Here is a 13,718-nt window from a genome sequence, read left to right on the forward strand (position 1 = left end):
CATGGATCAAAATTCGTCCGGTCCCTGCTGACTTGGCCAAATTTCAGTCCATGTATGGCCGGCTTAAAGGATAAGTTCACCTTTGGAAACATGTTGCATGTTCCAACCATTTTTAGGGAGGAACATGTTCCCACGGCTGCAGCCGCTGACCTATCCCCCACCTCCCAGTGACAGCAGTATGGGGAAAAGTTGTCCATACTAGCTGTCAGTTTCGCCCACACAGCTGCATCATTCATTCACAGAGTACTGTGAATGAATGGACTACAAGTCCCAACAGCCTTTGTGGTTGTCAGCCTGTAGTTCTCAATGAACTACCACTGCACTGTTGAGCGCTGTGGTAGTTCATTGAGTTTTCCTATTGGACTGTATCTGCTTGCCCGTACAGCTTAATTGATAAATGTCATTCAATGTCTGTATCAGGCAGTCCATACATTAAGCAATTTCTTTCCTTCAACTATGGGTTGAAGGAAAGAAAATTGCTTGATTCCCCCATCAACATAGTCAGCGTTGATGAGGGAATTCCTCCCACAGTGCTATTGTGTTCTTCCCCACCAGCAATATACAGTGATGACTGCTGGCGGCTATAGCCCCTGACAGTGATCAAAAGATCGATTGATAGATCGACTTTAGTACAACTAGCCTGCCCATAAATAGATCAGAAATTCAGCTGGTTCCTGCTGAACCAGTCAACTTTCGATCCATCTATGGCCGGATTTAGTTTAACACCAAGGACTGCACCTCTACTATCAAGGAGTTAAGAATTCTCTTGCTTACTCAGATGCACTAAATCGATTGTAAATAACCTACATCCTAGATTATTTGAATTGCACATAAATGTGTTTAGAAAACTAAAACAGATACAAAGATAAATTGTGCGTAACTGATATTTAAATGTCTATGGAAATGAATATATACTGTATGTGCAGAAAACATCATACAATGCAGATGGAAGAATGGAACAGTAAAGGTACACGTCTCCTGTTTTCCTGAACCTGACTCAGATTAGAAATGTTTTGTTATTTTGATTCTTATATATTAATATATTAATGAATTAGTATACTCAGATTTTGTTTTTGCATATGTGCATACTTTATGCTGTATAGTGTTATTATATTTATTGAATATAAATTGATAAAATGCCTAATAAATGTAATTGCGTTTTACACTATATTATATACAGTATTTATTAGGTCTGATCTATCCCAAGAAATGTACATAATGTAACAACCTATGAAGAAAGTACATTAAATATGTTTATAAAATAATCTGAAAACACCTATTACATTTTATTTAGACTTTAGAAATGCTTGCAGCAAGTATTGGTGCCCAGAATGTTACATGACCCTATCAGGGAACTAGACTTCAGAAAATACACTTTGCAGATTTTTATATAGTGACATTAGCTTGACTGGATGCAAACCTGGTCATGTGCCCTTCATTCAAGGGAACAATATTTCAGTGGTAAGATTCTTTGTAAAGATCAGACTTAGGCTCCATGTACACGGGACGTTTGGAAAACACTTCTGAATGATGGAAACTGACTGCTGAAAACAGGTTAAAAACCGCCTGTTTAGCCTCGTTTGTATACCTCGTTTATGTGCATTTATGTACGTTTGCGTTTAGAAGCATTTTTTAAAGATAACATCAGGAGACCTTCCAAAATGCCCAGAATGCACTGAAAAACAGTAAAAAATTAACTATTTCAGACATTTTGAGAGAAATAGAGAGAGCAGAAGCAGAGAGAGTAGTATGTGCTGAGATTACCTGTCTTTTCTGGTTGTATTCACTATGGATCCCATCATGAGCATAATGCGGCACGTTCTACCATTTTTTCCTTCACGCAAAACCTAGAACTGACTGCAATGATGTACTAGGTCCATTTGAATACATGGAAAATGCTTTGCATGCATTTCTGATGATGAAGAAAAGCTCTGGACAGCATTTGGATATGGAACAGTTAAAAAACGCTTATAAACGCAAATGCTTATAAATGCGTTAGCCACGTTTACACACGTTTACAAGCATTTGGCGTTTGAAATGCTGATAAATCTACTCCTGAACGCAAGTTTGGTGCGTTCAAAACTGTAAACTCAACTGCCTGTGAACGACTGTAAACGACGATGTGTACATGGACACATAGGAAAACATTAGGGAGAGTTCAGGGGCTGCTGAAAAAAATGCAGACAAGCTCCTGAACGTGAGTTTATCAGCTGCAGAGTACATGAGACCTAAAACTGAAGTTTATTTATTTTTTATGTTGAGGGGAGTAGAGATAAATCACCATATACATTTAGCCCATCCTGCAGAGCCACTGGCAGAGGCGTATGCATTCACCTCGGAGCTGCATGCAGGCAGCTCATAAAAGTGGATGCGGGCACAAGCAGGTGTACGGATCTGAAATCAGAGCCTCTGCTTTCGGATCTGTACAGCCGCTCCTGCCCACATGTCAGATTTTGACATGTGATTGCGTCTGTGCCAGCGCTGTCAATGCACCCGCTTCTGTGGGCTGCCTGCATGTTGCTTCGAGGTAGATGACCATGCAACTGCCAGCAGCCCTGCATGGAGGACAAGATAAAAAGCTCATTTGAATGAGCCCTAATTATGTGTAATGGTGCATATCCTAGTACCTGCAGATGGCTGCTTCTGGCAAAGGCCTCCTTCATAGCTGCCAAATATTGCCCTGAGCGGCTGTCTTCCAGTGATATCATTCGTGTGAACCAGGGCATAGTGTATTTTTTATGTCAAATTTGAAGCTGCATTTAAAAGGGCATTCTCCCAGCTGTAGGATATATTTTTTTTACATTTTGGCATTAGTACATTAGGCATGTCCCCAGGGGAAGTTCATAGCTTCACCTGCCTTTTGTCTGGCAACAATTTGGTTATTAGCTCCACAAACAAAAGAGACTTAAATGAGGTTGGTGAAAGGTTTGGATTTTCAAAGTTTTCCCCAGATTTGCTCATCCGTAATGATAACCACCCTCTCTTCCACTACACACACAAAGTGTTACTCAGAACCAGAAGCATCTTTTTATGGTAGTTTCCCACCCTAATATTTTTTGGATGTGAAAGTTAGGCCACTAGTGTCAATTTAACTTGAAACAAATCTTTGTAGTAAACCCTTTTGCTTGAGGTGATTGTAGCCGTATTAGTGCATTTGCGACAGAAACAATTGAGTACTGTCCGTGATACTTTTTTTATTTGCACTAACATACAAATTTGAGGACAAGCTTTCAGGGAGTGTCCCCTTCTTCAAGGTCCAAGCAGTACTGCTTGGACCTTGAAGAAGGGGACACTCTCCGAAAGCTTGTCCTCAAATTTGTATGTTAGTGCAAATAAAAAAAGTATCACGGACAGTACTTAATTGTTTCTAGTAGTAAACCCAAAACCAAACACTTATTATATTGCAGCTTGCCATTTTTGAGATGTGATGGTTGCATTCATTTTCTTTTTTAGGCTTTCTTTCTTCTATTTTTATCTGGTGATCCAGCCAGTAAGTCTGTTGTTCAAAAGAACAAGCTGTCCCGCAAATGTATCAGTTACAGAGATTAGGCGACTCATTTCTACTGATAGGGGTGCTCATGTGAAACCTTTATCGCATAAAGAAAAAAAACTGTTTGCTGTAACTGCTTATAAAGTATTAGCTGGAGTTTGGCTTCAATTTGTAATGTATTTAAATCTGCTAGTACATCTAACACTACTCTCACCCACAGACTGTGGCTGCTCTCTTTTGTCTCCCCCCCCCCCCCGTACTAATACAGGAGGTGTGTTACTGACCAGATCACCAGAGGAAAACAGAGGGAAGAAAGCCAAAAAAAGAAAACTAGTGCAGCCACCACATCTAATTTATTTATTTCAGGTACTTATATAGTGTCGTCAATTTAAGCAGTGCTTTTCTGTATGTATCGTGCATTCACATCAGTCCCTAACCCTCAAGGGGTATACAATCTAAGGTCCCTAACTTACTTAGACATACTAGGGCCAATTTAGACAGGATCCAATTAACCTACCAGCATATCTTTGGAGTGTGGAAGGAAACTGGAGTACCCAGAGGAAACCCACACAAGCAGAACATGCAAACTTCAGGCAGGTGGTGCTGTGGTCGAGATTCGAACCAACGACCCTAGTAATTCCAGGTGGAAGTGCTAACCATTTAGCCACTGTGCTGCCCAATTGCTATGCTGCAATACATATTGTATTCTTGGTATTGGATTTAAAAGGCTTTAACCACTTGCCGCCCTGCCACTGTAGAAATACGGCGGCAGGGCGGCACGGGCAGGCAAAACCACGTTTTAAAATGTGTGTTTTGTAAACAGATAGGGGGCGCGCGAGGCACGCCGCCACCCTATCTGTCCCGCTGATCACCGCCGCGGATGTCAGTCGCCGGGTCACAGCCGGTCCTTACCGGCTGTTTCCTGGCGATCGGCGGCAAACAGTGACAGACAGCACAACTGACAGCTCGAGGATGAGCTGATCGAGAAAGAAGAGTTTCTCTCTCTCGATCAGCGGTGTCCCGTGCAGCACACCCCCCGCCCCCTAGTAAAACACTCCCCCTCACACAGATAACCCTTCCCTACAAAATAAAGTTAACCCCTTCCTCCCCAGTGCCATTAGTACAGTGTCAGTGTTTTTTGTTTTTTGCACTGATCACTGTATTAGTGTTTTTGGGGATGTCAGTGACCCCAAGTCAGTACCCCCCAATGTCAGAATGTCCGCCGCAGTCCCGCCATAAGTCGCTAGTCGCTGCCAAAAGTCACTGATCTCCGCCATAATTCGCTGATCTCCACCATTATTAGTATAAAAAAAACCCTAAAAATCCCAGTATCTTTCCCGCCATTTGTAAACGCTATAACTTTCATGTAAACCAATTAATTTACACGTATTGTTTTTTTTTTTTAGCAAAGACATGTCGCAGAATGCATTTTGGCAGAAATTTATGACTAAATTTAATTTTTGCTTTTTTTTTTTACTGGACATGTTTTGTAGCAAAAAGTCCAAAATATTGTTTTTTTTTCCTCAAAATTGTCCTCTGGAGCTCAAGTGGTTAATCCTAATTATGAACAGAGCATGAAGAATAACTTTCTGGACAAACATAAAGTCCATTCACAAAAGAAAAAAAAGTCAAGATGTCAATATGCATCTCCTCATCTGAGTCAAAGGCTGGTAAGGAAAGCAAGGCAGCTAATCAGCAACTATTGTCGGAAGCTTGCTCTGGGTCAGTGGTCTTGCCGGTAGTTTGAGATGATCTTGTAAAAATTGGCCTCTTGAAAATTTGCAACTCATTGTCCTTTGTTTTTACTGCTGATTTGCTGCCCATCAATCCGCCACTGGTGCCAGCTTCCCTCGTACCCTGGCCTTTTGTATTCTGCTGGGATGGAGCACTGTCATTATCTGGGCAGGGTCCTCAGTGTCCACACGTCTTTCTGACTTACATCTCACAAACAGGTGAAAAGCAGCATGTTAGACATTTTTATTTTTAATTCAGCCAGTGAAAAACTACATTCTATACTTTCAATAAGTAGGACCAAGCTAAGCGGCAGGTATTGAACTAATATTTTTTTCATTGCTGGTAAACAGCCACATTCAAGTTGTACTGCATTCATGGTTTTCCCAGAACTCATGATGTCTGCAGTAGAGCATGACCTTCTAAGAACAAACCAGATGTCCCAGCTGTAGTGGAAAAAAGCTATTAGGAACCATTGGTTTCTAGGGAAAAATAGAAACACAATGTGTGAAGGCCATTATATGAAACAAGCAGAATTTCTGCCAGTATTTCTCTAAGCCTTGTGTGAAATCAATCTATTCTGAGTTACTCATATATAGAATCTCTTTACCTAATCCCGTATATAGAATGCCATTGAAGTTTTCCTCCAAAGTTAATGCTACTAAGCCCACAACAGTAAAATCAATCTGTATATGTAGGAAAGCATGGTATGAAAAGATCGTGAGCGCTCTCTAACAATGTCAGCAGCTAGAACACTATAGGTAACCACAGTACCTCAGAAATATATCAATATAACCTTAAAACGATAAAGTGCAGCGCTTAACCAGGTGAAGAAGACAATGAATAGGTAATCACAGTGAGTGCTTAACCAAATAAAAAAGTCAATGTATAGGTATCCGCAGTAAATCACTGTATGGATGCGAATTCCCACGGCCTCCACTCTGTCAAAATAGTAGAAATGCGCACTCACCGGAAACGCATAGGATATGCGCATGTGTGATTATGCATCACAGGCAATGGGAACATCAGAGGTTAGGCAGCCAGGCATCTCCCTCATGGTGGGTCATCACAGACTCTTTGATAAGGTCCAGGGGTCCCCTTAAGGTCAGCCAGGTATTGTAAAGGAATCTCCTCTCAGGATGGCAAAAGTGTTTTCACTGTGGGAATGAAAGCTCCAAATAGGAGCCCCAGAAACAGATGCCAGAGATAGTGTAGTATGTCCAAAAATCAGTGCTTTATTGATAGAGATAACAGGGCAGTAACAGGGCAGTATGCATGTAAATCATATAATAATGACATAGATATGCAGCAGTACTGACCCTTAATAGTGATGACCGCCGGGCCTCCTCGTGGCTCCGGCGGTGGAATGACGTCACGCTCTGCACAGCTCCTCCTTAGGCCTTTCGTGCTACAGGCACATCATCAGAGGGGAGGCTGTACAGAAGCGTGACCGACGTCAGTGTTAAAAATAGGAGAAACGGCACATGCGCAGTTAACCGCGGCCATTTTCCCGAAGAAAGCGTGTACTGCGCATGCGCGAGCACGGCAGCGCCATTTTGCCATGGATCCGCAATCGTACAAAAAGCAAGGGGGAGACACAGAAGTCTCATAGCACAGAATCCCAGTGCCGTTTGCTAACTATGCCGCAGACCCCAGGGACTCTATGTCAAACATTATTACCCTCATTAACAGTGACAGTGCAATTAAAATAGCAGTACCTGTGCGCATGATGTATGGGGTACAAAGATCCCCCTCAGTGATTGGCGTAAGGTTGCAATAACGGACCACGGCAAGATGAAGAACAACATAATGAATATAATAAATGATATCCCACAAAGACTTGGATAAAAGCAATGGAGGTAAAAACAAGGCATAAGATCTAGGCAGTAAGGGACATAATTAGTGATACACTACCCAATCAACCAGAGTGAATGTAATAATCATATACATTACAAATACTCATAATAAATATGTACAAAACAAAAAGGGAATAAAAAGAGATAAAAAGACCCTAAAAATAGCCCATAAAAAGCCATCATGATTATTCCTGCAACCGTCTTAATAATTGGGAAGTCAAACAGGGCAGAAGGAAAAATCATAATAATAATAAGACCAATAAATAATAATCAATTAAGCTGAATGAATGTCCGAATAAAATTAAAAGGTATTCAAACACATAGAGAAGAAGCACGCTAAGAGTGCAACTTAATACAGAGAATAGGATTATTCAGCAATATATGTCAGATAAAAGTAGGCTCAAAATATATAAAACAGAAATGGGAAAAAGACATAAACCAATCAACTGTTAGCAATGAAGCAGTTGACATCTACCTCAATGTTATGGCCTAAAGGGTGTAAAGTTTGGAGCTCAAACACCCATTTAGTCTCGGCTTGGGAAACCGCCCTGGTTTTGTTAATACCCCTCCAATGGTTTTTAATCACATCGATACCAATGAATTTCAGTGAAGATGGGTCACTATTATGGTGAAGGCGGTAATGGTTCGATAATGAGTGCTCCCTAAACCTCTTCTTAATGTTTGAGACGTGCTCACGTAGTCGATCTCGTAGACGTCTTGTTGTTCTGCCAATATATTGTTTGCGACAGGGACACTGCAACAAATACACTACAAATTTACTATAACAAGAGATAAAATGCTTAATGTTGTATGTTCTACCCGTGATAGATGATTGAAATGTGCTGACTCTCCTTTTTCTAGTATTGTCACACTTACAGATAATGCACTTGTTACAGGGATGAAACCCTTTCAAATCTTCAAACAGAGATGTATTTTGAGGAGGGTCAACAACATTTGGTGCAATCATATGCCTAACAGCCGTTGCCTTCCGAAATACAATTTCAGGTTTATCTGGTAAAATTGTTGTTAAAACTGGGTCCATTTTTAGAATGCCCCAATTATCATTCATTATTTTATTTATCTTCTTATATTGAGTTGAGAAGGATGTGATGAAGGGGCATACTTTCCTTTGATTACTCCTTGATTTATCCATCAGCATGGTGTTTCTATCCATCTGCGCTATTGTCCGTATAGTGTGATCAAGGGTTGCCCCATTATATCCCTTCTCTAAAAACCTATGCTTTAAAATGTCGGCCTGAATATGGTAAGTTTCATCCTCTGTACAATTACGCCTAATTCTCATCATCTGTCCTTTAGGGATATTGGACAGCCATTTAGGGTGATGACAACTCCCAAGAGGGATGAAACTATTACGATCTGTTGCTTTAAAGAATGACTTAGTAATGACTCTACCCATGTGATTAACAAGTGTCAAATCTAAAAAATTAATTTCTTCATGACTATAGGCATATGAGAGCTTAATATTAAGGCTATTATAATTCAGTGTATTAAAAAATTTTTTAAGAGACTCCTCCTCCCCATTCCATAAAAGCAAGATATCGTCAATGTATCTTTTATAAAACAATAACTCAGGCCAATCTCTGGAGAAAATGAGGTCCTCCTCCCACCGGGCCATGAACAGGTTTGCCAGGCTGGGGGCAAACTTAGCCCCCATAGCCAGACCTCTAATCTGCAAAAAATATTCTTTATTGAACCAGAAATAGTTCCTAAACATCGCGAATTCCAATAATTCTAAAATGAAATCCTTCTGGGTGGTATGTAGGGAGCTGTATTGTGTCAAGAAGAAATCAGCTGCCTCCATACCATCATTATGATTGATGTTCGAGTACAAAGAAGCAACATCGGCTGTTACTAAAAAGGTATCAGGTGAAGTGACAATGGTGCTAACCTCATTGAGAACCTGTTTAGTATCTCTTAGGTATGCCGCAGTTTGCAAAACAAGTGGTTGAAGAAAAAAGTCCACATATTCGCCAATCCTAGAGCAAAGTGAGCCAATACCGCTTATTATTGGCCTCCCCGGTGGTTTTACGGGGTCTTTGTGGACCTTCGGCAGTATGTATAGGACTGGTAGTTTAGGTGCTGTTGGAACCAAGAAGGCTTTTTCCTTTTTATTCAAAATGCCTTTTTCATAACCTTTGTTGATGATCATTTTAAGAGACCGTTTGAATTCAATCTTGGGATCCTTAAGTAAACGGACATAAGTAGTGTTGTCACTCAGAATATGGTTGACTTCACTAATGTAGTCCTCCTTGTTGAGAACAACCACACCGCCACCTTTGTCAGCTGGCCTGATCACCAGATTGTTCCTTTCTAGTAATAGTTTGATAGCTTTAGAGTCACCTGATCTATCAAAAGATCTCTTATCTGGTAATAATGTTAACTCTTTCAAGACTTTATCCCTGAATAAATTCACGTATGTGTGGGTTTGCGGAGGAGGGTTATAAGTGGATGCATTGTGTAAGTTGGAATGAGTATATCTATCAGTTGGGGCATCCTTAGTGATAGGATTAGTGGTGAAATACCTTTTCAAGGATAATTGCCGTGCAAACTTATGTATGTCCATGTAGGTTTCAAATTTGTTCAGTTTTTTGGATGGGGCATATTTCAATCCTTTATCCAGTAAGTGAAGCTCTTTCTCTGTAAGGTTAGTCCCACTAAGGTTAAAAATACCCTGTGCCTTTACACCCTCCTTTTCTTGGGTGTGTCCATTTGATCTCTTCCCTCCTCTCTTTCCCCTCCGGTGTCCCTTCTTTTTCGTGTGGTACTTACCCCTAAAAAAGGCTGCCGGGGATGATTTGTAGTTTGCTGATAATTCGTGGTTTGCTGATAATAATCCGAATTTTGTTGCTGGTTATAGTAATAGTCTGAATTAGGTGGTGCTCTAAAATTATTGTGAGGTTGATAACTATTCTTATTGTTATTTTGATTGTTTGGCCTTGACCGGAAATTGTCCTGTTTGGATTGCTGGTAAGTACCTTTAGAGGAGGGAAGAGATCAAATGGACACACCCAAGAAAAGGAGGGTGTAAAGGCACAGGGTATTTTTAACCTTAGTGGGACTAACCTTACAGAGAAAGAGCTTCACTTACTGGATAAAGGATTGAAATATGCCCCATCCAAAAAACTGAACAAATTTGAAACCTACATGGACATACATAAGTTTGCACGGCAATTATCCTTGAAAAGGTATTTCACCACTAATCCTATCACTAAGGATGCCCCAACTGATAGATATACTCATTCCAACTTACACAATGCATCCACTTATAACCCTCCTCCGCAAACCCACACATACGTGAATTTATTCAGGGATAAAGTCTTGAAAGAGTTAACATTATTACCAGATAAGAGATCTTTTGATAGATCAGGTGACTCTAAAGCTATCAAACTATTACTAGAAAGGAACAATCTGGTGATCAGGCCAGCTGACAAAGGTGGCGGTGTGGTTGTTCTCAACAAGGAGGACTACATTAGTGAAGTCAACCATATTCTGAGTGACAACACTACTTATGTCCGTTTACTTAAGGATCCCAAGATTGAATTCAAACGGTCTCTTAAAATGATCATCAACAAAGGTTATGAAAAAGGCATTTTGAATAAAAAGGAAAAAGCCTTCTTGGTTCCAACAGCACCTAAACTACCAGTCCTATACATACTGCCGAAGGTCCACAAAGACCCCGTAAAACCACCGGGGAGGCCAATAATAAGCGGTATTGGCTCACTTTGCTCTAGGATTGGCGAATATGTGGACTTTTTTCTTCAACCACTTGTTTTGCAAACTGTGGCATACCTAAGAGATACTAAACAGGTTCTCAATGAGGTTAGCACCATTGTCACTTCACCTGATACCTTTTTAGTAACAGCCGATGTTGCTTCTTTGTACTCGAACATCAATCATAATGATGGTATGGAGGCAGCTGATTTCTTCTTGACACAATACAGCTCCCTACATACCACCCAGAAGGATTTCATTTTAGAATTATTGGAATTCGCGATGTTTAGGAACTATTTCTGGTTCAATAAAGAATATTTTTTGCAGATTAGAGGTGTGGCTATGGGGGCTAAGTTTGCCCCCAGCCTGGCAAACCTGTTCATGGCCCGGTGGGAGGAGGACCTCATTTTCTCCAGAGATTGGCCTGAGTTATTGTTTTATAAAAGATACATTGACGATATCTTGCTTTTATGGAATGGGGAGGAGGAGTCTCTTAAAAAATTTTTTAATACACTGAATTATAATAGCCTTAATATTAAGCTCTCATATGCCTATAGTCATGAAGAAATTAATTTTTTAGATTTGACACTTGTTAATCACATGGGTAGAGTCATTACTAAGTCATTCTTTAAAGCAACAGATCGTAATAGTTTCATCCCTCTTGGGAGTTGTCATCACCCTAAATGGCTGTCCAATATCCCTAAAGGACAGATGATGAGAATTAGGCGTAATTGTACAGAGGATGAAACTTACCATATTCAGGCCGACATTTTAAAGCATAGGTTTTTAGAGAAGGGATATAATGGGGCAACCCTTGATCACACTATACGGACAATAGCGCAGATGGATAGAAACACCATGCTGATGGATAAATCAAGGAGTAATCAAAGGAAAGTATGCCCCTTCATCACATCCTTCTCAACTCAATATAAGAAGATAAATAAAATAATGAATGATAATTGGGGCATTCTAAAAATGGACCCAGTTTTAACAACAATTTTACCAGATAAACCTGAAATTGTATTTCGGAAGGCAACGGCTGTTAGGCATATGATTGCACCAAATGTTGTTGACCCTCCTCAAAATACATCTCTGTTTGAAGATTTGAAAGGGTTTCATCCCTGTAACAAGTGCATTATCTGTAAGTGTGACAATACTAGAAAAAGGAGAGTCAGCACATTTCAATCATCTATCACGGGTAGAACATACAACATTAAGCATTTTATCTCTTGTTATAGTAAATTTGTAGTGTATTTGTTGCAGTGTCCCTGTCGCAAACAATATATTGGCAGAACAACAAGACGTCTACGAGATCGACTACGTGAGCACGTCTCAAACATTAAGAAGGGGTTTAGGGAGCACTCATTATCGAACCATTACCGCCTTCACCATAATAGTGACCCATCTTCACTGAAATTCATTGGTATCGATGTGATTAAAAACCATTGGAGGGGTATTAACAAAACCAGGGCGGTTTCCCAAGCCGAGACTAAATGGGTGTTTGAGCTCCAAACTTTACACCCTTTAGGCCATAACATTGAGGTAGATGTCAACTGCTTCATTGCTAACAGTTGATTGGTTTATGTCTTTTTCCCATTTCTGTTTTATATATTTTGAGCCTACTTTTATCTGACATATATTGCTGAATAATCCTATTCTCTGTATTAAGTTGCACTCTTAGCGTGCTTCTTCTCTATGTGTTTGAATACCTTTTAATTTTATTCGGACATTCATTCAGCTTAATTGATTATTATTTATTGGTCTTATTATTATTATGATTTTTCCTTCTGCCCTGTTTGACTTCCCAATTATTAAGACGGTTGCAGGAATAATCATGATGGCTTTTTATGGGCTATTTTTAGGGTCTTTTTATCTCTTTTTATTCCCTTTTTGTTTTGTACATATTTATTATGAGTATTTGTAATGTATATGATTATTACATTCACTCTGGTTGATTGGGTAGTGTATCACTAATTATGTCCCTTACTGCCTAGATCTTATGCCTTGTTTTTACCTCCATTGCTTTTATCCAAGTCTTTGTGGGATATCATTTATTATATTCATTATGTTGTTCTTCATCTTGCCGTGGTCCGTTATTGCAACCTTACGCCAATCACTGAGGGGGATCTTTGTACCCCATACATCATGCGCACAGGTACTGCTATGAGGGTAATAATGTTTGACATAGAGTCCCTGGGGTCTGCGGCATAGTTAGCAAACGGCACTGGGATTCTGTGCTATGAGACTTCTGTGTCTCCCCCTTGCTTTTTGTACGATCGCGGATCCACGGCAAAATGGCGCTGCCGTGCTCGCGCATGCGCAGTACACGCTTTCTTCGGGAAAATGGCCGCGGTTAACTGCGCATGTGCCGTTTCTCCTATTTTTAACACTGACGTCGGTCACGCTTCTGTACAGCCTCCCCTCTGATGATGTGCCTGTAGCACGAAAGGCCTAAGGAGGAGCTGTGCAGAGCGTGACGTCATTCCACCGCCGGAGCCACGAGGAGGCCCGGCGGTCATCACTATTAAGGGTCAGTACTGCTGCATATCTATGTCATTATTATATTATTTACATGCATACTGCCCTGTTACTGCCCTGTTATCTCTATCAATAAAGCACTGATTTTTGGACATACTACACTATCTCTGGCATCTGTTTCTGGGGCTCCTATTTGGAGCTTTCATTCCCACAGTGAAAACACTTTTGCCATCCTGAGAGGAGATTCCTTTACAATACCTGGCTGACCTTAAGGGGACCCCTGGACCTTATCAAAGAGTCTGTGATGACCCACCATGAGGGAGATGCCTGGCTGCCTAACCTCTGATGTTCCCATTGCCTGTGATGCATAATCACACATGCGCATATCCTATGCGTTTCCGGTGAGTGCGCATTTCTACTATTTTGACAGA

The 13,718-nt window shown here is 40.5% G+C and overlaps 1 protein-coding gene across 4 annotated transcripts in view; it reads left to right on the forward strand.

Annotated features, from left to right (window-relative positions):
- Nucleotides 1-929: 929 nt before the first annotated feature.
- LOC149441722 (scavenger receptor cysteine-rich domain-containing group B protein-like) overlaps nt 930-13,718 on the forward strand; it is a 38,949-nt gene continuing 26,160 nt past the window's right edge. For 3 of the 4 annotated variants that reach the window (XM_089656959.1, XM_089656962.1, XM_089656961.1), the window contains exon 1: nt 3,716-3,856. The gene's annotated coding sequence lies outside the window, so the exon portion shown is untranslated. Of the gene's footprint in view, nt 968-3,715; nt 3,857-13,718 lie in introns of those variants that run through there. The other variant, XM_089656960.1, reaches the window with a different exon arrangement.

Source organism: Staurois parvus, unplaced genomic scaffold (genome assembly GCF_062004578.1).
Source record: "Staurois parvus isolate SC_StPar_1 unplaced genomic scaffold, SC_StPar_1.0 ptg000953l, whole genome shotgun sequence".
Classification (NCBI taxonomy): domain Eukaryota; kingdom Metazoa; phylum Chordata; class Amphibia; order Anura; family Ranidae; genus Staurois; species Staurois parvus.